The sequence below is a fragment of the Leptodactylus fuscus genome, chromosome 3 (genome assembly GCF_031893055.1).
Source record: "Leptodactylus fuscus isolate aLepFus1 chromosome 3, aLepFus1.hap2, whole genome shotgun sequence".
NCBI lineage: Eukaryota > Metazoa > Chordata > Amphibia > Anura > Leptodactylidae > Leptodactylus > Leptodactylus fuscus.
In genome coordinates, this window is record NC_134267.1 from 121,020,903 (window position 1) to 121,042,363 (window position 21,461).

The window sequence follows — 21,461 nt, forward strand, 5'->3', positions numbered from 1 at the left end:
GTCCTACAGGACCCAGATCAGCTCTGTAAGTGAAAAGAACAGTTTTCAGGAGACTGGATTCCTCCTGCAACTGAGGCTAAATGTAGCAGCCTCAGTTACAGGGGAAATCAGCCTCCCTAACAAACAAAAAAAGTGATCAGATGTCCCCAAAGGTCGACACCATAGAAAATAAAAATTACCGTAATGGAGAGGAAAATCTATTTTATAAAGTTTGTCAGTAGCACTTTGTGTTATTAAATAAAAATAATAATAATAAAGTGAAAATGAGACACAATTGTCCTCCTATTTTGTTTATATTTTCCCGGATATAAAAAAAATTAAAACACAAAATAAAAACAACATCAAAACAAAGCCCTATGTGTCCCCGAAAAAAGACGCAAAAATTAGTTGAATGAGACGTATGAGAAAAATGTTACAGCCCTCAAAACCGCACATACAAAAAAAAACGAAAATGTGTCTGGTCCTGGACCACAAATTGTCCCGGTACTGAAGTGGTTAAAGGGGGGTTTTCCAATGAAAAAAACTTCTATAAATTTGTAGACCATTACAATGTAAATATTTTTGCAGGTATGAATAATGTCAAAATTAGGCAGAGTTTTAACCCCTTCCACCACAAGAATTTTTTAATTTTAGTTTTTGACTTCCGGCCTTCTATACCTGATAACATGGTTATTTTTCCATTCACAGAGCTATATGAGAGCTTAATGTTTGCAGGGCAAATTTTGCTTCAAAATAGTACCATTTAATATCCTGAACAATGGAATAGCTTTAAGAAAGGTTATTCATCTCCTACCTTTCATTGTCTTCCCCGCGCCGCCGTTCGCCTAAAATCCCGTTTTTTATCGGTATGTAAATGAGTTCTTTCGCAGCACTGTGGGTGGGCCCCAGCACTCAAACAGCACTGGGGGCGGCCCAAATGCTGCAACAGAACTCTCCAGCGCTGCCTACATCTTATTCTGGAACAAGGTCTTCACCGCATCTTCTTCCAGCAGTGTCTTCTAACTTCTAGGCCTCGGGCCTAGGGCAAAGATGACTGCGCATGCTCATGGCCACAAGAAAAATGGCCGCTTACATAGTATTGTAAGCGGCCATTTTCTCGTTAGAAGATGCCGCTGAAAAAAGACGCGGTGAAGACCTCGTTCCAGACGAAGATGGAGTCTGCGCTGGAGAGTTCTCTTGCAGCATTGGGGCCGCTCCCAATGCTGTTTGAGTGCTGGGGCCCGCCCCCAGTACTATGAAAGAACTAATTTACATACCGACAAAAAAATTCATTTTAGGCGAACGGTGGTGCGGAGAAGACAAAGGTAGGAGAAGAATAGCCTTTCTTTAGGCTATTCCGACATGTTAGTTAGAAAATAAAAGGGTTTGAAAGATAGGATCCCTTTAATGGCTTTGTTTTTATGGTGATCACTTTGTAGGAAATATTATTTGTCACCTGTATACATGGTTTGGTATAAATCTGAAAATTTACATTTTTTTTAGACTTTAACCCCTTGAAAAAAATCTAAAACCTTGCAAAAAAAATATATATTTTTTTTATAAGTAAATAGTTTCAGACACAGGGATACCTAATGTGTATGTGTTTCAATGTAATTTTTTAGTTTTAGATGTATTCTAGGGAAAGGGGGGTGATTTGAACTTATAGCTTTTTTTGTTATTTTTATATTTTAACCACTTCAGTACCGGGCCAATTTTTGGTCTAAAACCAGACATATTTTTGGGTTTTTTGCATGTGCGGTTTTGAGGACTATAACATTTTTATCATTTTGGTCACACATAGGGCTTTTTTTTAATGTTGTTTTTATTTTTGCATTTGTTCAAAAAAATGTTATATCCGGAAAAATATAAACAAAAGAAAGGGATAACATGTCTGCTTTTCACTTTTCTTTTTCTTTTTTCATTTAATAGCACAAAAATAGTTTTTCCTATCCATTATGGTAATTTTTATTTTGTATAGTGTTGTCTGGGGTGGGGATAAAACCTGTGATGAGGGCATTTTAATGGTGTATTATTTTATTATTTTTTTTTTTATTATTATTTTACTTTAATTTTTTACTTGTCCTGTAGGACCCAGCAGCTCTAACAGCCCAGAACGTCCTTGCAAAACAAGAAAGGCACTGCCTGGATGTGTATAGTCTATGGGCGGTCCGGAGCAGGTTAAAAAAAAGGTTTGTTTTTTTTTTACTATTTTCAATTAAAACTTCAATACTTTAAGTACATGTCCCATAGACTTCAATACAACTGTATTTCAACTTTTTCAGTTGGCAGTTAAGTCATGTTTTGTTTTATCATCATCTTCCATTTACTGTACTGCTGCTAATGCTGGCTGCTAATCCGAAACAGCTACCACCACCACTCAGGCGGATATATCCTGTAATGAAAACCAAAAGCAGAAACCCAGCAAATTACAACACACTGGCCTCAAAACAATACAAGAATATAGTTCAAACAACTTGAGACACTAAACGTAAAAAATATATATAATTTTATTAATAAATATCACACAGAACAATACAATACATAGACAAACAGGGGAGACAAATGGGGAAAAAGATAAATTTCCCCATTAAATAGCAGAGGAGTACCATAACCCTCCCACCGGCAATCACACTGAGTATAACCCCAACTATAAAGGATAATGAAGAGATACTAGGAAATAAGTCAAAAAGATGAAAAAAAGGGAATATAATCCCCAGTATAAACTAAATATCTAGTATTACACACCAAACCTAGGTGAGAGGACTTGATGTCAAATGTCCACTAACCACAATAGTATGACTAATAAGAGTAAAGGGTGGTAAATGAGTAAAAAAGTGTACCCAAATAGAGTCACTTTAATACATACCCGTAGGTACCGACATATTTCCTGTGATCCAAGGTAACAATGAAGATAACAGCAGGGGGAACCCAGTCTGAAGCAGATGGGACTGTAAGAAACGCCTGACGCGCGTTTCGCCTGCACTCGGCTTCGTCAGGAGGCCTCCTGACGAAGCCGAGTGCAGGCGAAACGTGCGTCAGGCGTTTCTTACAGTCCCATCTGCTTCAGACTGGGTTCCCCCTGCTGTTATCTTCATTGTTACCTTGGATCACAGGAAATATGTCGGTACCTACGGGTATGTATTAAAGTGACTCTATCTGGATATATCCTGTAGCCTGGTCCATCATATTATGCCCTGCCGCATATGTTGCCCTAGCTACCACTTTCACCACTCAGGCAGGCACGTCCTTTAGGCCCCTTGCAGGCAATTGTGGTGTGGGTCAGTGTGCTATCCATGTATTTTACAGATAGCACACTGATCCATTCTTTTATATGGGTCCGTACACAAGACTGTGAATTTTATGGTCCCGTGTGCAGGCCGACAGTCTGGGCCGCATAAGAAAGGATAGGTCCCATTCCTGTCCTACTTTGTGGCCCATTCTTCCATGGCTCCTATTCATTTAATGAAAGGAACCGCGGAAGGATAGCCCGTGCACGGATGGAACATGGAGAACATTCCCATATCCCCTGTGTGCCGCCTGTGCTTTTAATTCACGGCACTGTGAAAATAACGCTCATGTGTACATAGAAAAGAATCGACCAGTGTGCTATCCATGAAATACATAGATAGAACACTGACCCATACCATAGATATCTGCAAGGGGCCTAAGACATAACTTTGGCTGTGTTTGCCTTGAAGAGCTAGAGATGGGATGTTCTACACAATATTTTAGGGTAAGTTCACACGGAGTTTTTTTGGTCAGGATTTTGAGGCCGTATCTGCCTCAAAATCCTGACCAAAAAGACAGTTCCCATTGAAATCAATGGGAGCTGCTCAGGTGTTTTTTCTGGGAGCAAAAAAGAAGCGAGATGCCTCAGGTTCCGGACCAAAAGACTCAGTGTGAACTTACCCTTAAGCCAATTTAAGGTGTGGTGCGTACTGAACTTGTTTCACCTGAAACAAATCTTGGTCCCAAGCCACAGAAACTCAAATTTTGAGAGGTTCACCATTCTCTAATACTAATTTATGCTATGACATAGGGAAAGATAAGTACATTTTAATTTTATGTATTTTAGTTTATGTATTTGGGTTTTTTAATATCTCATCACTCTGATCCCTTTCTTCACTGGGACAAGCAATCTAAAAAGGTTAACCTAGTACATTTTTACTAAAACTACTCAAAAGTTATGGGACAAAATTAAAAATAACACAGGAAGACAAATAAAAGTTCACAATTCTGTAACCTTAATCAGATTGTTAAAGTTGTCACCATACCACCAGCGGATACATCAGGATGGAACGCCACAGGGGACATATCCAATAGTTACTGCATGCGAATTAAAGTTTCGATGAAAAGAAGGGACAAATACAACAATGAACATTTTGGTTTAGACGTGGTTTCTAGATGAAAGACATATTGCTGCTTCTTTCATTGGCATTATATATTTCTAATTAAATTCTCAGCAAGGTTTACTTTCACACCCAGGCAAAGGAAATAAAGTGAAATAAATGTCTGCTGTGTTTAAACAGGTCTGTAAATGAGTTAACAAATCTGACACAGCAAGTATTATCTGAGAAAAAAAACAGAAAGTGTTAAGGATGTGTACATGTATATGTACATATGATTATTATTATTTATATTGTTGTTATCATTATTATTAACATATGTTTGTATTGTTTTCATCATATATCATTGTCACTATTATGTTTTTTTAAAATTATTTTTATCATTTAACTAAGAGACACATGTCTGATAGATAGAAGTGAGGTGTGGCTGGGTACGGCATAACGTAGCAGCGTGTAGCTGTTCTCTCTACCCGCTTCCTCCGCAGGTGTTGCTGGGTCTATGGCGTGTGGAGGGACCTAGCCGTGAGTGAATAGCTGGCTGGGATTTGATCTTGTCTGTGGTTTTGCATGTGATCCAAGGCCTATACGGCAGACCTGACGCTGGAGGAAGATTATGGTGGCAGATAACATAGCTGTAGGTTGGTGGCTCTCTTGTGTGGGACGACTAGGATTGAAGCAGAGAAAAGCAGAGCATCTCACCATAAAGAAAATTGATAGAATCTGCTTCTCAACTCCTCACTCAGGAATCATGATATGAGGTTCTGTCCAGAGTGGTGAGAAGCTGTGTGACATGTTGCAAGCAATCTTTGCATAAGATTTGGTATAGTTACATCTATATCGGCTGAAATGTACTGGAATTACGCTGGGTTCACACCAGCGTTTGGGTCTCTGCTTTCAGTTTCCATCTTCTGCATGCAGAAGATGAAAACCTGTAATGCCGAGTCCGGCCGTGAGTGCCGGTGAGCGTTTTATGCTCTCCGCGGCGAAACCATTTTTTTTAAAACCGGACACAAAGTCCTGCATGTCCGACTCTGTGTCCAGTTAAAAAAAAAAAAACAGTTTCACCACGGAGAGCATAAAACACTCACCGGCGCTCACGGCCGGACACTTTTCAAACCCATTCATTTGAATGGGTTTGAAAAATGCCTGCAGGTTTCCGTCTCTTGCCCAGTTTCGGGCAGGAAACGGAAACCTGAAAGTGGAGACCCCGGGTGCAGATGTCAACGAGCCCTTACTGAGACAACACTTCCTAGCAGAATATGTTTTTGGATTAAAAAACATATGTTTTGGTACGATTCAGGGGATACAAACTTTATAGTTTTATTTCCTATTTAACCCCTTAACAAAAATCTAAACTTCTGTGTAAGGGAATGCATAAGGCATCTTTTTTTGTGGGGCCAGGTTTACTTTTTAGTTATACCATTTTGGGAAATGTCTATTGGTTTGATCACTTTTTATAAAAAATTTTTATCAGAGGCGACATAGCAAAAAACAGCAGTACGGCACTTCTGATTTTTTTCCCACTACAGCATTCACCATGCAGGTAAAATATTTTTGTCTTTAACTTTGTAGACCGGCTTTTTGGGACGCAGGGATCCCTAATGTTTATGTGTTTCACAGTAGTTTTAAATTTTTAGATGTATTCTAGGGAAATAGTGGGGATTTAAACTAGCGGCTATGGCAGCCATTCAGCTCCTGAGCGGCTGCCACGTTTAAATACTCGGCATCCATCGTACTATTTTAGCAGAAGGCATTGAGGGAGAAAACCTGGGGCAAGCAATACAAAACTGGTTAATAGAGTTGGTTGGAAAACAACACCTGTCTCCTTTGTTTATGGTTGAAAGTGCCCATCGTATTTATGGGAAAAAACCTCTGCCAGGGGCACCTCCCCACATGGTAATTGATATGGTTCTTTGTTCTCAAAATCGTGACCCATGTAGTTAGAGGTTTACCAGGTTTATCTGAAGTACAATGGTGTGAACATTTTTGTCTTTCCCGATTTTTCAAGTAACTCCAATGAAGAGACGTGGTATTTTTTAGAGGTTAAAAGAAGACTGCTGAAGGATATGATATCTTACTCCTTGATTTTTCCGGTATAGATATGAATTATTCACCAGGGTCAGATTAGGTTTAGATGAGATTTAGAATGATTACTTGTATCATCAGGGGACCTGGAAAAAAAAGTTAAAAGATGTGTTATATATGATGTAATAACACAATATCTACCAGCTGTGTTATGTTTATTGGAAACTCATTTCACTGATGATAAGAGCGATAGGGTTAACTGGAAGTAGGCTCAAATGGAATTTCACACACATACTTGCTTTTCATGGATTGTCTACATACATAAGAGTACAGATTACAAATTGATTTCAATGACCAAGAAGGCAAAGTGGAAAGTGTTAGGTGGAGTATGTAAATATATATATATATATATATATATATATATATATATATATATATATATATATATATATATATATACAGTCCTATGAAAAAGTTTGGGCACCCCTATTAATCTTAATCATTTATAGTTCTAAATATTGTGGTGTTTTCAGCAGCCATTTCAGTTTGATATATCTAATAACTGATGGACACAGTAATATTTCAGGATTGAAACGAGGTTTATTGTACTAACAGAAAATGTGCAATATGCATTAAACCAAAATTTGACTGGGGCAAAAGTATGGGCACCTCAACAGAAAAGTGACATTAATATTTAGTAGATCCTCCTTTTGCAAAGATAACAGCCTCTAGTCGCTTCCTGTAGCTTTTAATCAGTTCCTGGATCCTGGATGAAGGTATTTTGGACCATTACTCTTTACAAAACAATTCAAGTTCAGTTAAGTTTGATGGTCGCCGAGCATGGACAGCTCCTCACAGTGAACTTGAATCGTTTTGTAAAGAGGAATGGTCCAAAATCCCTTCATCCAGGATCCAGGAACTGATTAAAAGCTACAGGAAGCGACTAGAGGCTCAAATTTTGGTTTAATGCATATTGCATATTTTCTGTTAGTACAATAAACCTCATTTCAATCCTGAAATATTACTGTGTCCATCAGTTATTAGATATATCAAACTGAAATGGCTGTTGCAAACACCAAAATATTTAGAACTATAAATGATTAAGATTAATAGGGGTGCCCAAACTTTTTCATAGGACTGTATATATATATCCTCCTTTCTCAATGGAAGTGCTTCACACCCTTTGGTTTTTTGTTTTGCAAAGACAGAAATGTCCAGTTACACTTAACAGAGATTTTATTTGAGTTATAGAGGTTGGGATTAGAGATGAGCAAACAGTAAAATATTCGATATTCATTATTCGTTTCGAATAGCCGCTCAATATTCGACTATTCGCACGAATATCGAACCCTATTATAGTCTATGGGGAAAAATGCTTTGTTTCAAGGGAACCCACCATTCAACTCAGGAGGGTCACCAAGTCCACTATGACACCTCAGCAAATGATGACAACACCTCTGGAATGCAACTGGGACAGCAGGGAAGCATGCGTTAAGCAGCATGCAGGGTACAACGCAGACCAGGCCCGAGCACCAGGAACAGGTGTTACAATGACTAGCGGATAATGCTTCCAGCTGCTTTTCCAGCAGCCGATCAGCCACTACCTGCAGTCGTGCTCATACCCAAGAGTCTGCCCCTCCTTCCTCCCAACATGCCCAATCTTACCAACAGAGTCATCCCACCCTTGCCCCCTCCCAGGATCTCTTTTCGGGTCCTTTTACTGCCTCTCCCTCTGTTGAACCACTTCCCGAATCCCAGGAGCAACCAGACGACTTTGTGTGTACTGATGCCCAAACACTGGAGTATCCGCCATCACCTGGCGATTTTTTGGTTGTGGACCCGTAACCAGCATTTTCCTTCGTCAGTGATGATGATGAGACACAGTTGCCATCAGGGCAGGCTGTTGTCTTGTGCAGTTTGCAGTAAGAGGAGAGTGAGCAATTGGAAGAGGAGTTGGTGGATGAGGAGGCCATCGACCCTAAATGGACAGGGGTGATGTCTAGGTGCAAAAGCAGTGTAGATGTGGAGGCAAGCTAAGCAGGAAAAAAGGTGGCCAGAGGAAGAGGCATGTCCAGAGGCAGCAAGGCCAAAGATTTTCCATGTACTAGCCACTCATGCAAAAACTCGCCCATGTTGCCAGACTTATGCGAGATCTCTCCGTGTCTTTGAGGAGTCCACCAAGAGGGTCAGCTTTGACGACGCATTACTGATTTTAACAATCCCGCTCCTGTGTGTGATGCAAGAATCCCTCATCACCATCAGGGATAACGCATTGTACGCTGAGGAGTTGGGCATAGGAGCAGAAACATTCCAGCAGGATAGTCAGTGCACACTCCTGTCCACTTCACAGCGTATATTGATGGAGGAAGAGGAGGATGACGAAGTGGCAGATGATTTCATTGTCACACAGGAGGCTAGCGGCACCCCCTGGCCAAACTACCGCCACTGAGGTGTCTAGTGTCACCAGTTACATGACAAATTTAGTGCATTTTTTACACTTTGCAAGTCTAAACTGAGTAGGGGCTCTGAAAAGAGCAACCTTACCACCTTTTGCATGCGCTGTCATTTGGAAGGCAAGCCCTGGGCTCAGTGGGAGAGAGCAAACGCAGGACAATCGTCGCCCAGTGTTGTCGACACTGCCTCTTCCACTGTTTACAGTGCTGGTGCTGCTGTCCAGACCACCAGCCTGAACACCTACACATCTGTCTCTGACACATTGGGGAGTTCACCCTCATCCGCCCTTTTGGACTGCACTATCATGCACCTCTTCCCAGCCACTCCCCATCTCCCAGGCGTTTCATTGCAGGCAGAAGTACAGCGCAAGCCACCTACATGCCCAAGTCTTTAACGGCCTCATCAAAAAACTGTTGGCCCTGGAGATGTTGGCGTTTATGCTTCTGGATACCCAGGCCTTCCGTCACCAAATGGCAGCTGGGGTACCTCCTTATGCTGGGCCTAGTCGTTACTACTTCTCTTGGTGTGCTGTCCCCACCTTGCGCCTGCACATGTCCCATAACATCAGTCGGCCCAGAGTTCCGCGCTTTGCTGCAAGGTCCACCGACGCATCGACAAGCACCTGCGATGCTGCTTATCTTTAATGACAGGCCCGGGGTGCAAACTGGGGTGGCCTATCTCCTCTCCCAGCCCAAAATTCATTGCAGGGGTTCTCTGAAAGCCTACTCCTGCGCTGCAACCTCGAACCCAACTACGAGCTGGAAACACTGTACCACTGGTGTGGGGAGATGTCAGCAGGCTATTCAGGCACCGTAAATGTTTATTAAATCCCGGTCCCGTTTTTAAATAAAACCATTAAAACATATATGCAAATCCTACCGAACGTGCATCATGGGCGGGGATAAACGGTTCGACGTCAGCTTCGGGCACGCCTGCCTTTTCTGTCTTCTTGTAGTAACACCCTCTGGTTCTGTGTCTTCCGGCTTCTTCTCTTCAAATCCCGCGCCTGCATAGTAGCGCTTCCCTCCGGAGTGCTACTGTGCAGTCTCACTCGCCATTTTACTTAATGGCAGTTCGCGAGTGAGCCTGTGCAATAGCGCTTCGGAGGGAAGCGCTACTACGCAGGCGCGGGATTTGAAGAGAAGAAGCCGGAAGAAGACACGGAACCAGAGGGCGTTACTACAAGAAGACAGAAGAGGCAGGCGTGCTCGAAGCTGACGTCACATCATGCATCCCCGCCCATGGTGCACGTTCGGTAAGATTTGCATATATGTTTTAATGCTTTTATTTAAAAATGGGACCGGGATTTAATATAACATTTACGGTGCCTGAATAGCCTTTTTCAAAGGCTATCCACGCATGTGTGGGGCTCTATTAGCATAATTTTGCTGATAGAGCCCCTTTAAGTCTAGGTTTAGACAGAGTCCACTCACCAGGGCTCTTTTCAGCTAATCCTTGCTGAACTGACAACTCTCATTTATAATCTACACACTCTGACTTATTTAATTCCTATATTTAGGAAGTCATTGACCCCGCTCCGCCCCCTTACCATGCAACCACAACTCAGCGTTCCTAAATAGGCATAGATCTGTTTCATGCCTAACAGTTACTTTTATAATCTGTTTATTATTGTTCAATTTGGTTAACTTACCGTTTCAATAGCGATGGTCATCTCGGTTTGACCTCCACCACTATACTATATGAGTCTTGGAAGTCTTTATGGACCCTTCCAACTTCGTGTCTTCACCGGTCTAAAACTCGTACTGTTCAAGAGACTCTTCCAATTTTGGATCAACTGAGATACCACTTCATATTTGTTTCTTGCCTATATGTTTCTTTCCTATATGTTTGTTTCTTCGCTATATGTTTCTTCCCTATATGCCTGCTTTTGTTTTGTATGATGTACATTATACCTATATGTAGAAATCAATAAAATGAGATTTACAAAAAAAAAAAAAAAAAGAATCCTAGTTGGTAACAACAAAAACTGAGGAGAACTGAAGCCAGCAGTCAGCCTTTTACAGAGCCCGGAAAGACTTGATAAGTTGATGACAATGTCAAACACCTGAAGCTCGCATCTACTGAGACACCAAGCCAGCTCAAGTATAGACTGAGGCAGATACCCAATCACCAACCAGACAGCTCAGTGGCAAAGAGAATGACCAGAGAGTCACATGACACTGGCTCATATCCCTAGACAAACACGACCAGAAAATATACAACAATTTTATAAAACAACTCAAGTACGGACACAAAAGCTTTGACAACCTCCAGGACTGACAGACATCCTCCTCATTACCTGCTGCACAGTGGACCTGCACCCTGTTGATATTGGTGACCAGTTTCAGCTGTCTTGCTTTTATACTGCAGACAGCCTCTCCACTGTCTTGGAGCTTAAATAACCTTAACATTCTATACTTTATTCACGCTTCATCCCTTAAGTATTTCTATTCTCGCTATACCCTCATAAGCCATGCCCCCAACGAATCTAATACTTCACAGTAGCCCCTGCACTGTATAATGTTCCACAGTGGCCCCTGCACAGTATAATATACTCCATAGTGGCCCCCACAGTTTATAATGCTCAATAGTGGCCCCCGCGGGGTATAATGCTCAATGGTGGCCCCCGCGGGGTATAATGCTCAATGGTGGCCTCCGCAGGGTATAATATGGATTGCGCATTTGCAATCCGTAAACCCAAGCCCCATTATACTTACCTTCCTTTCCAGGTCTGGACCTGTGACCCCATCAGCGTCTGTCACACCCTCTTTGTGGCGTGTACCATCCTCTGCATTGCACATGTAATGAAGAGGCAAACCTTCCAGCAATGACAAGCCAGGATCCAGATATCCAAAGGAGGTACAGGTAAGTATATTGGGGATGAGGGTAAAGGCTTCTGGGCTGAGGGGGGGGGGGGGGGTCTTTACAGTGATGTACCTGGGTGCGGATATCCCTTAGACGAAAACCCGGGGACATCAGTAGAAAGTCAAAAATTTAGATCACATGACCTACATATATTACAGTAAAACTAAAAAAGAAATGGATAACACATTTTATTTTAAAAAGTAGTAGGGGAGAGCATGGGGGCTTATTGCAAAAATATTAATTTATCCTGGACAACCACTTTAATGCATGGCATTCCCCCACCCTCTCCTGCAGAGTCAGAGTACAATCTCTTAATATGGTTAACCTACCTCATATCCTAAATTACTTTCGTACTCTGCCAACTCCCTAGCATCCCTCCAAAGAGAAATTTTCAAATTCATTTGGGCATACAAGCAAACACATATATGCAGATACATTATGTTTTTTCACAAGAGATTGGAGGGCTTGTCGATCCCATACCTCTGTGCTATCTATAACACCTCAGAATGCCCACAATGTGTCGACACTGGTGGCCCCAACCTCTCTGGAAGCCTTGCATTGGACTATATGCTGCAACTGTGGTGCAGGGTTCATTTTAGCAATCATTTGCAAAGTCCGATTTCACCACTGATTCCCCCAGTTCCAAAACCCCATCTTCCCTCCAGGCCTATCTCCTGAGATGTTTATTTGTTAATGCCACTATTTCTGATTACTCGGCCACTCTTCAATAAAGTTTGAATGCTCTGCATTTATAGGTCCAACGTCCTAGGTCTGCCATACTGTATCCAATTATAATCACCTCCTAGATCCACATGGGGTTTCCCATCTTTCTTCCCTTGATTAGTTTCCCCTCACCAATTTTTTTTTCTCCTCACTCTCTGTATTATGGCGCTATTGCCCCTTTCCTTCCCCTCCCCCTCCATGTTAGATGTTGGTTTTTGTTTTTACTTCCCTAGTGTATTTTCAGTTTTATGGACAATCTGTTTCTATTCATTCTTCTGTATTATGTGTGAATAAAGATCACTGCACACACCGTAAAGTTCTTTTAGTGAAAAAATGCAAATATGCTTGTTTATTTCTTGTTTTTCCAAAAGCACGTAAAGTGGTTTCATGCATCACAACGCCATGTTACATAATTGTATAGTAACAAAATAGTAATGTAGGATCAGGGATTATTTCATGCAACGTCTCGTTCAGGATAATGAACTTCCTCAGGCTTGATCCCTAAGTGTAATAAAATTAGCATAAGTAAATGATAATAACATATTATGGTAAAGGTCAGAATCTGGCAAACAATATAACAATTACGGCTTTTGTCTAATATTGAAAAAACACTAAAGAAAAGTTAGAACTAAGGGTAAAGATGTGAATAAAAATAGAAATAGACAACCAAGGGAAAACAGATGTAAGGTATATGGTAGGTAGGCATAAGAGTATTTATATAATGTTACTACGGATATGTATGTATACAGGATTAAAGTCAAGTGGAGAGCCCAATTAGGAGAAGTATAGAGTGGAAAGGAGATGGGAGGATAAGGTATAGATGTAATGGAGTAGTGTAGGAAGAGAAAATAGTAGATAAGATAAAAGGAAGGCAGGTGGAAACGGCACACTATATTGTAGATGAGGCATAGGGGTAGATATTAGAGATGAGTGAATAGTATTCGATCGAGTAGTTATTCGATCGAATACTACGGTATTCGAAATACTCATGCTCAATCGAGTACCACTCGCTATTCAAATGTAAAAGTTCGATGCAGAACCAGCATTGATTGGCCAAATGCTATACAGTCGGCCAATCAACGCTGGTTCTTCTCCTACCTTTTGAAGTCTTCTCCGTGCAGCTACCCCGCGGCGTCTTCCAGCTCTGAATTCACTCTGCCAGCCATCGGGCCTGGGCAGAGCCGACTGCGCATGCCTGCTTGTGGACTTGGTAAGTATAATTTGATCGAACGTTACCTACCCCTGAAACGAGCATTTTCCCCCCATAGACTATAATAGGGTTCGATATTCGATTCGAGTAGTTGAATATTGAGAGGCTACTCGAAACGAATATCGAACCTCGAATATTTTACTGTTCGCTCATCTCTAGTAGATATGGGAGGAGAAGAGTGGAGATCCAGAGTCTAAAAGTAGCGACTTACCATTAGTGATGCAGTTGGGTATATCATGCGTTGGTGGTACAGGGTGTACACTGTGTCCTCTTAAATAGTGTGGAGGTGTCTCATAAGAGGATGCAAGGAGCATCACATGATGTGATGCACCGGGCATGCGTCGTGTAGTATGTAGCACACTTATGCGGTCTACGGTATGTCACCGGAAGTAACATGAAGGAGTCACATGACTTCCTGTCTGCCTCTCATATATAGCCATGGCCTAGTCTTAGGCCGTGTCCCATGAGAAGCAGATGTGTTTCTATGGTGGAACGCATCAGCAAAATGATTGCTGATGTGTTCCGGGGTGGAACATATGAAACAATTAGGCCAGTTGAGGTTAATTATGTATAGGTGAAGAATGAGAGAAAATTGAAAAAAAAACAATGAATGGAAGGAAACACAAGTGATGCACAAGGGATAGCTATCTGGAAGAAACTTCTGTATTATGTGCATTTCTGTTGCGAAAATTTGGTACTGCTCCCTACTCTCATTGATCTGTTTTGCAATTTTTCAATACATACCTTTTGATACTAAAGTATCAGGTTTAACACCTTTGACAAAGTTCTGTAAAGAGGCAATGTACATAGGTGAGCGGCATCAATGCTATGGGGGTAAAAGGATTTTTAATTGTTTTAGTAGTTCATATACATCAATGTCAAGGATTGACTTGTCCTTGGCAGATGAGTGAGGGATGGAATTAATTAGGAAGATGAATTACAAATCAAATGATCGTTGGGAGGTTTTGTAACAATTTGGATTAGGTGTTAATTTTATTTCCTGGATTTGTGCCCTGTATAACTCTACACCAGCAAAGATATTAGTCAATGGTGATTTATCTTGATTCATTTATGTTAACCAGGGGTACAAGACAGGGCTGTCCTCTTTCCCCAGACTTGTTTCATCTTTTTATAGATTCTTTGGGCTTTGGTTGTGGGGAAGTGGGGATAAAATCCTGTTGCATGCAAATTATCTCTGTGGACTTTTTGTGAAAATCACTGTGGGAAAAACTGCAATGCGTTGCCACTCTGATTTTTCCCACAGGGTTTTTTTGCTGTGGCCTGCTAGGTCGGGCCTTAGCCTCCAGATGATTCTATTAGCTAAAGTATTGTTAATGAGGTACTGAATGACTGTTAGGGCTTGTTCACACGGAGTAAACGCGGCATGCAATGTGCCGCGTGTACGGGACGTTTGAGCCGCGATTTTGACGGTGCATGTTTGCGGTCGCGTTAGCGCCGCGTTAACGCGCGTTTACGTGGTGCTAAAGCAACCGCAAACATGCACCGTCAAAATCGTGGTGCAAACGTTCCGTACACGCGGCACATTGCATGCCGCGTTTACTCCGTGTGAACAAACCCTTAAGGTTCCCACCATTCCAGAAAGGCTCAGCCTGATTGGGAAAACTCAACAATTTGAGAATGTTTTGTATAAATCTTGAACTCAGATAATTAAATGGGAATGGGGAAGATTATAGAGGAATGGTAGTGATCCCCTCTTCCAATTTTGGACTGTTGAAAATTATTTTTTTTACTCCTATCTTCCTTCTCAGATGGGATTGGATGTGAGTTGGGGTAGGTTTGGGTATGGTAAAATATGATATTAGAAATTTTGATTTTTAAATGTTTTAATTGAAGATGTGCTTATGTTTTATGTATGAACTAATTGTATAAATAAATAAAAAAAACTAAGAGGCACACGTCTAACACAAGAGTTTGGGAGTCTTTACTAATATGTAGAATAGTATAGAAGGTATAGAAAGTGCTAGTTAAATAATGTAAGGGATTAAATTACCAAAATCAGAGTGACCCACTGACCTGGGCATTTACCACTGGATTTCGATGGTTGATGGTGCAGACCAAGCTCCTGAGCCTGTACTACAATTGTGCTAACATCTATCTTACTATGCAAGAAGTACATTCTACCTGTGTTGTTTATGTGCAGCTGATTTCACATTTCCAATGGGAATTCAGTTTTTCTGTTTCTTATAGGAACAGAAAAATGGAAATCTTGTTACGGAACGCATCTTCAATAAGATGTCCATGGATTTGAACACAAGAGTAAGGTATTGCTACTCTAACTTCTACACACCCACATGACAACCCACATTACACCAAGTAATAAATGCAACCAATTCTTCTTACCCTTTCCATTAGAAATAAGTAATATAAGGACATAGGCAAATTTTAATCTAAAGTTTAGTTTTAATAATAATGCAACATCTCCTCGCAGAAATTATGCTTTAAAACACAAGTATGCAAGGCTTTCCTTGAGAATCAATAAAATTATTCTATAATTCCGTTATAGTTTATGAAATTTGTAATTTGGATTATGTGCCCTTTTTGTTTTAAAATCTTATGCTATTTTCATCTAAATTGCTCAATTTATAATCCTGAAATGGAAAATATATTTAAAAGCAAAACTAATAACATTTTTAATCCTGAAATGATATAAAATAAAGATAGATGGAAACTAATAGAACTTTTAATATTTTCCTGGCAGGTTCATTTAGTATGTATGCATTTTATTGACTTCAGTTAAAATATTTCCTAATACAAGCTCCTGGTTTATAGAAGCCGGTACACTGTGTACACAACATCTTCATCAATAGGATACCCAGAAAACTAATTCCCAAAGATTCATTCAGGCTGAACCAGCTAAGCCAAGTTTTCAGTGATTGCAAAAAACTGTAAGTAGTTTCTAGGGCTGTGGGTAAGACTCTGAATATGCCATACCTTTATTAAATAAATTGAGTTTTCTCCCAAAAAAGGTATGCCTGACCAATGTGTACTATGAAAAATTAAGGGACAAGTTTAAAAATGTATTTCCAATATTTCATGCACATAAATGGTGTGAAGACATCCTAGGGCTTTGATAACATTTGTATTTGGGGTCCATCACAAAATAAACAAAAAATGGCTCAGTGATTTTGCCAAAAAATAAAATCTTTTTTCAACCCTATGGACCTCAATTTTTTTTTATGGTTTAAAACTTTTACTGTCCATACTGTAATGGATAGGAGACAATATGTCGCTGGAGGGCAGGGACTATACTAATAGAATTCCCTCTCCCGATACACTGTTCAAAATGGTAAATCTGTCCAACACACAGACCAAGTTTCACGGCCGAAACTTGGTAGTGTGAATGTGGCCTAAGGCTGAAGTAATCTAATTTGATTGATCACCAAGCCCTGTTCTGTACCATTTCCTGTAGGTAAATGATGGACAACCTGATGTAAACCAAACAGAACTCATTACTCCTTTAGGCCCCACATAGCAGGCCACCGTGAAAAAGTGCTGGGAAAAAAAACGCAGTAGAAACATTGCAATTTTTCTCGCAGCACTTTTCACAGAAAGGCCACAGAGGTTTCCGTCATATGTTTCTGCTAGTGTCTGTCATAAGATGGATTTAGCACTGCTATTTTAAATGCTGTATGTCTCTGATGAAGCAGAGCAACAGAAAATAGCAAAGGATATCTGAACAGAACCTAAACCAAGCATAGTGAGTATTTCTCTATGATGTATGTATTCCCTTCTTGGACATCTATGGCATAGCCCTAGGGTATGCTATGGGTGCACAATAGATGCAGGCCTTACCTCTGGAACCACAACCTATCTCAAGACTGTGCTTCCCCCCCAATGGGACAACACGGTGACTCAGTGGTTAGCACTGCAGCCTTGCAGCGCTAGAGTCCTGGAGTTCCAATCCCATCAGGAACAACATCTTCAATGATTTTGTATGTTCTTCCCGTGTTTGCGTGGATTTCCTCCCATTCAAAGACATACTGATAGGAAAAAAAAAACCATTGTGATTCCTAAATGGGGCTCATAATCTACGTAAAAAAAAAGAATGTGCATCCCCTAACCCTGGTCTTGTGGCTGCAGTGAGCAGGTAAGCCCAATAATTTTTAGAACTCCTATAGAAATTAGTACAAAGAGCCTTGCATGTGTAGCCACCATGCTACTCGCTGTGGCAGTAAGATAGGGGTCAGCTAGCCCATGAAATGTGCAGAATGTAGCAAGGAATATGCAACTTAATTAGAGATGAGCGAACACCGTTCGATCGAGTAGATATTCGATCAAATATCAGGCCGTTCGAGGTATTCGATTACAGCACTGCTACATCTGAGATCGGACCACAATGGAAACTGCTGTGGATGGATCTTAGACTCCGCCTCCTATGGTAGAACCAGCGTTGATTGGCCGAATGCTGTACACTGGCCAATCAATGCTGGTCAATGCATTCCTATGGGAAAAAGCCAGCTCGCACATATCGCAAGCTGAAAGGGATCCCAACATAATACAGTGACTTGGGCATGTTAGATGCCCCCAGACATGCTTCCCCTGCTGTCCTAGTTGCATTCCGGGGTGTTGGCATCATTTCCTGGGGTGTCATTGTGGTCTTGGTGACTCTCCTGAGTCAAATGGTGGGATGCCCTGAAATGAAGCATTTTTCCCCATAGACTATAATGGGGTTCGATATTCGTTCGAATAGTCGAATATTGAGCGGCTATTCGAAATGAATATCGAATGTTTTACTGTTCGCTCATCTCTATTCTTAATGTATTTGTATTTATAGCGCATGATATGATTTGCTCATTTTATGTAAATCATGCTACAGCATCCATAAATTCTTTTAACAAGATATTAACCCAAGTTTATTGCGGTAGCCTATTTTCTGTGTATAATGAGACTATTAATTATTTTTCACAAACAAGCCCAGCAGTAATTGTAATGTCTATCACATTACACAGGCTAATTATTAATTCCAGCAAGGACTAGGAAAACAGGAAAAAGTAATGTTACAAGCGCATTGACCCTTCTTAACAACCAGCTGAATTGCTCTGCCATATAATAGACTCATTGACAAAAAATAGTGTAACAGAAAAGAGTTGTTGAATGAAATGAAACTTTCTAAATGCTAATCTAATGATGATATGTGTAAGTGCTTATAATATTAGCACAAAAGGGTATGTTTTGGGGGGAAAACTGTACAACTAAGGAGAGACTCTGTTATCCTATTGGGATGCCTCTAGCCGGGACAAATGATGATATATTTTTGGATAAGGAGATATACCGCTTCCAAATGGTATTCTGAAGCACACTTGCCCACAGATGTTACAGCTGGGTCTGTAGATATTGCACACTTATATGTTTCCAAATTTGGTGACCCAACTGGTCCTGTAAATGATGGATTGGCAATAAATCAGCATTTTCGGGCAGGCCAATAAAATGCTGCAATCTGGCAGAGGCATTTCTGGGAAGCCCTTGCTGTGTATGAACAATTCCTTCTTCTGAAAAATGCTGGTTGTAAGTCATACAATGTTCTACATATATTGGTAAGCTACTAAACAGAACCTGAATTCGTTACTAAAGACGGTACAGTTCCAGTCCATAGCAGTCCAGGTTCCTTGTTTACTACACCACTACAAACTAAAGTGATAGTGGCTGTCTGTCAAAGGCAGGAGGCAAAATTGGCACTGACACCAAATCATCCCCCTGTCTGGAAATAGTGTGGGCAGAGATAAGGGTGTGTGATGAAGGTGCCACCTGAACAGTGGACAAAAAATCTTTAATCTGCCAACATGCATGACCAGTTCCCAAATGATTCTCTGTACTGGTGGCCTGTCTGGGCCATCTGAAGTCTGTTCACCATGTGTGCAAGTCCTCACCTAACCATTGCTCCCAATACCTCCTGATAGCTAGGCCACATTTTATAGACTTCAAAATGACTTCTTTTTTTTTTTTTCAAAATGACTATCCTACTTTTCTCTTTGCCTTTATTCCCCCTTCTCAAAGACTGTCAACTAGGCAAAATATCTTTCAGTGTGTTGTAGATGCATGTCTAGCAGTCAAAAGAAACTCAAGAGATAGACTACCAAGAGAGCCATTTTATAAGACAGTGGGGAAAGCAGTCTTAGCTCTCTTGTGTCAAGACCCAATCAGAACACCCCTGTACCTATTTACTTATCTTATATCTGAGACATAACTGCATGCAGTTTAGCAGCAATTCAAAGATCAGCATCTGTACAGGAAAAATAATTCAATGTATTTATAAAGTCTTATGTAAATAACATAACGGATAACATCCCAAGATGTTTCTTGACCATACATGAAGGTTTAATCTTCAAAGTGTGCAGTCTAAGGAATACATTTATAATAAAAATTTCTGATAATAAGTGTATTGAATCAGTTGAGTAGTACCTATTAAAAGATGCAAACAGCACTTGCACTTGGTGGATATTGTGAAAAGTCCTCTTGAAAAAATGTGGCCAATTTTGACATAGATTTGCCAGATTTTTATTTATTTTCATAAGAAACCTTCATTAGCCCGTTAAGTTGTACACATAATTGTATAGGATGTTATATTTTACCGTTGATGGATTGCAGAAGACACATGTGTCGTGAAGGTCAGGTGTACTTTCCCCAAATTTCGGCACAACCGTGCAGACGTCAGGAGTACAAGCACTAGGTCAGTATGAAGTTTTTTTCAATACAGGTGTAGGCAGTTTTACTCAATCGAGTTTTACAACAGGGATATTTGGAACACTAAACTCCCAGTCCGTAAGGACCTGTGGGTGGTTTAGTGTCCCAAATCACCCTGATAGATATGTTTAAGCCTTCCTATTTCTATTTTACATATTTACAATATACTACTGCCACCACCTTGTATCAGTTCAACTATTTGGTCTCAATTGTGCTTAACTATAAGCAGTGGGTAATCCATAGTAACTGTTGGATCTTCAATGTCACTTAATCTAATAAAGTATAAAATTAGAGATTAGCGAACAGTAAAATGTTCGAGGTTCGATATTCGTTTCAAGTAGCCCCTCAATATTCGACTACTCGAATCCAATATCGAACCCTATTATAGTCTATGGGGGGAAAATGCTCGTTTCAGGGGTAGGCAACATTCGATCAAATTATACTTACCAAGTCCACGAGTGAGGGTCGGGCTGGATCCTCCGAGAAGTCTTCTCGGTGCAGCGTCCCCGCGGAATCTTCTGGCTCTGAATTCACTCTGCCAGGCATCGGGCCTGGGCAGAGCCGACTGCGCGTGCCCGCACTACAAGTGGACATGCGCAGTCGGCTCTGCCCAGGCCCAATGCCTGGCAGAGTGAATGAAGAGCCGGAAGACGCCGCGGGGAAGCTGCACGGAGAAGACTTCTAAAGGTAGAAGAACCAGCGTTGATTGGCCGACTGTATAGTATTCGGCCAATCAATGCTGGTTCTGCATCGAACTTTTACATTTGAATAGCGAGTGGTACTCGATCGAGTACGAGTATTTCGAATACCGTAGTATTCGATCGAATACTACTCGCTCATCTCTATATAAAATGAAAGCACATATCCGATTTCATGGGCCTGTCTTTGAAATTAATTGTGTTTAATAGAATATTAATATCAGTGGAATACAACATTTAGTGACATCAAACAAGACAGGAGACTATTTGATGTATAACTGGGCTGTCAAATTGTACCTTATAGTCCAGGGACATGGCATAATTGCCTGGAGCTCTGTTTGGAAAATCATTAAAATGTAAGAGGTAATTTAAATGTATTTCAAGCAGCAACACGTCAAAGCATATATTGTGTTTGAATAACATCTAAGAAGAAAATATCTACAATTAAAGGTAGCAACA